This window comes from Myotis yumanensis, unplaced genomic scaffold, assembly GCF_028538775.1.
Source record: "Myotis yumanensis isolate MYYU_CA2020_CCGP unplaced genomic scaffold, mMyoYum1.0.hap1 SCAF_4, whole genome shotgun sequence".
Lineage (NCBI taxonomy): Eukaryota > Metazoa > Chordata > Mammalia > Chiroptera > Vespertilionidae > Myotis > Myotis yumanensis.
In genome coordinates this window covers 23,674,816-23,678,576 of record NW_027223755.1, presented here as the reverse complement: position 1 = coordinate 23,678,576, position 3,761 = coordinate 23,674,816, and the positions used below count along the sequence as shown (strand labels likewise).

General features: G+C 34.8%; 1 pseudogene; it reads right to left on the bottom strand.

Moving 5' to 3' along the window:
* Positions 1-2,040: 2,040 nt before the first annotated feature.
* LOC139008431 (pre-mRNA-splicing factor SPF27 pseudogene) lies at positions 2,041-2,691 on the bottom strand (annotated as a pseudogene).
* Positions 2,692-3,761: the final 1,070 nt, after the last annotated feature.

Here is a 3,761-nt window from a genome sequence, read left to right as displayed (position 1 = left end):
AGAATATAAACATGATAGAATCCCGGTGCGGAGACCTGTATTACCTGCCCCCTCACTTCTGTATGTGGTCAAGGCTCCCTGTAACACATGGTTAACAATAAGTATTGCCAGTTGCTAATACCTTCAACACTCATCTTTCCTTCAACATCTGGAACATATTAATCTCCCTCTCAAAAACTCAGTGAAGGGAGACAACTCATAACAGCCAATCAATTTGCATCTATTGATTGTCTTAATATGTAGAATGCATTCCACTGAGTATTAGACCTCTGATGAGAATCTGTTGGGACATAACGATTTATAAAGCATAATTGCTGTTCTCAAAACACTCGTCATCACGATCTAGTTAAAGGTGAATGTCTGAATTACTAAAAATCATATAAAATAGCCATGTAGCATACAATTGATAGACATAATGATTATAAGGCATTTAGAAGAGGAAAGTATAAAGATTTGGGATGACTCCTTTTCACAGGATTTTAGTTTTTACAAATACAGAAGGAATAATGCAAACACAGAAATATAAGAAAAATACAATGTTATCTTCGGCAGTTGTCATGATAAAGTGATTTGTTAATATCTCTAGCTGTGGTAATTTATTTTACTGTTCTCATTGAATGTAAGCAATTTTGCTCTGTCCTACTGATTATTTCTCTTATATGCCAAGTTTAAGCAATTCTGATGAATGGATAAAATCCAGTTCAGTCAGTCAATATGGGTGTGTCTTACGAAATTAATTCAGAGTGAAGGAAGGACTGTGTGCCATAAACGGGAAGAGAATTCGATGAGGATCACAGTGATTTCACTCTGAATGACAAACAGTCACTTCACATCTCACAGCATCTGTTGGTTCTTTGGTAAAAGAAGAGGGCTGGGCTGGATTTCATAGGCCAGTTCTAAAATTTTCTGAAAGAAAAAACATGCTGCTTAAAAGTTCTGTATTTCCTTGTGCTGTTGAAAAGCTCATCTTTCTTTTGTATCCTGTCAGGATTCATGATCATTTTTGTCATTAAAATTAATATCTCAATTTTATTGACCACAGATGCTGCAGGTAGAGGAGAAGCAGATGGCAATATGGTGCTCTAAAAAACATGCTCAATTGTAATTCTTAATTTAATTGTCTTTCAACTGGACATTCTAAAACTTTATTAAATTTTTATAGTTAACTCAAGAGAGCTTTGGTCTTGCCTGTAAGTACTAACTTACATGCATAGTCTGGTTCTTGGTTCTAGAACTTGTGTGCCACTGAGCAAGACATCTGTGAAACAGAGTGGAGGCAGGGCATCCTTGCTGGGGGTATATTGTCATATAATTTTATTTCAGAGCATATTGGTAAAAGAGTTTCTGTAACTATGATAGTAGATATCATAAAAAAAGATTAACAATGTCAAAACAGTCATTTCAAAGGAAAGAGTAATATAGCTTTAAATAAGATATGAAATATATAATTTGGTTTATGAGAAAAATTGGAAATTTTAAAAGGTGTGTTTTCATGAGTCATATAGACAGCCCATGAAAAAACTGAAGTTTATTTGTGCTGCATTGTATAAATAATGTGAATTATAGTAAGATATTGGGGAGAGGGACATTAGCTTTGTTGAGTATAGAAGAGAAAATGACTTCTCTAAAAATTTTCTGGAATTTAAAAAAATATGGTTTTAAATAGCTAATATTATAAACTGACGATAAGTAATTGTGTCAAACCCAGCTATTTTAACATATTTTGGACTATGTTCACTTATTTACATGAGGGAGTTTATTGAAATAAAGTACTAACCGTGATCTAGATCAGCATTGTTCAGTAAAAATACAATGCAAGTCACATGCACATTTTTATTCTGTATTAGCTTTTATCACCACGAGAAATTTTTTTAATTTTTCTAATGTACAAATAGAATAAAACAATCCACTTCCTATGGTTTCTAAACGCTTAACCACTGATGATTTCTGGGAGATCCTGTTGTCCTTCAGAGTTCAGATGCATGATCTTCTGTAAAAGCTCAATTCACCTTCCTTCTGCCACAGAATTAATTCATCTTTTCAGAAGTCTTGTCTGATGTTTTCGTGGCCTCTCCGTGTTGCTGCTTCATTTGAAAGACTTCATCTTCTAATTGCACAATAGTCCTTCCAAGCTCATGATTCTTATTGACCAAGGATACCCAATTTGACTCCCATTTCTCTTCATTTCCATCCAACTGTGAGTTGTATGTTATTTCACTGCCAGTTTAAATCTTGAATACGTCTCCTTAAGTTCTGGAGCTCTTTCTGTGCGTGTCCTATCATATGAACACGATTTTCATTATACACTTTGCAGGCATTGCATCCACGCTGTGACATTAGTTCCAGTTTCTCAATCCGAGCCGGTTGATGCTCTAACTGGGCCATAGAATTGTTCACACATTCTTGCCATGCACCAATGTCAATTTTGTGACCCGAGGAAGGGTCTGAAATTCATATCATTTCATACTGAGCAATTCACTTGGATGTCAAGCAGCCAGTCTTTCAAATTCATTTTTAATATGTTGTTTTCCAAAGCAGAATAATCCTGGGCTGTTCGGTTGCTCAAGTAATTTTCAGTAGGTCGGTATCTGTGCATTTCCTCCTCTGCCTGCACAGCAGCTGCACACCAGGCACTTTATAACCTTGGTCAAAATAGGCAGCACACCCACATCCTCTGCAGTCACCAACCATGGCTCCATTCTGAAGTTCACCTGACTTTTCTGAATCTGCACTGGCTCAGGCCCTGTCATTTACACCTGCCTGTGCAATTTAAATTTTGTAGTTTTCACACTAACGTAGAAAAGACACAGGTAAATTTTATTTTTGTAATTTTATTTAACACAATATAGGTATGGTATTATTATTTCAACATGAAATTTGAGACTGTAATTTCTTTTTTATGAAGCCTTCAAAATATAGTGTGTAGTTTACTTGCAGTACAATTCAGTGTGGACAAGCTACGTTTCCAGTGTATGTTAGCCACCTGTGGCTAGTGACTACAGTATTGGCAGCCTGGGTGCGGATGGTAGGATACAATAGTAAATAACACAGGCATGGCCACTAACTTCACAGACTTTATAGTCTATTATGGAAGACAGACTTGGACAGTAGATCAAATTGTAAAATTTTACGTTTCTTGCAGTTGTGACAAAGCATGTCATAAAATTAATATTGTTGAAGACACGTCTCCATGTAATGTATTTCCATTTTATTTATGTTCTCTCTATGGGTGAGATTCTTCTTGGCATTTTTTTTTTAGAAAATGAATTATAAATTAGCATTATTTTGTAGTCTGTTAATATTCTTTTATATTCATGCTTCCAATTTTTTTCCTATATCAATATTACACTGTAAATTTGAAGATAAAGATTCATGAGGCAGAAGCATGATAATCCCTCACTGTCATTATATATTGTTAAAAAAATAAAGTAGCTAGGTACAACATTTTTAAAAAGTCAGAGAAAACTTTATCTAGGATGAGAGAAAATTTCAATATTTTTCCATGTACTTTCTATAGCTTTACAGTTTCTTTAATTTCTGCTGACATGTGTTTTCAAAGGCTTTCTGCTAAGGGTTATAGACCTCTGGGTTTATTATAAAAGTAGTGTATTTCTTATGAAATCTTGCATTTATACCTTAATTTAAACATAAAAGCTGGTGTGAAGAGAGTACTTAGGCATTCAAATGGTAAGAGTATAGAACAATTAAAAATGCAAAGAGGCCCTGATCGGTTTGGCTCAGTGAATAGAGCTTAGGCCTGA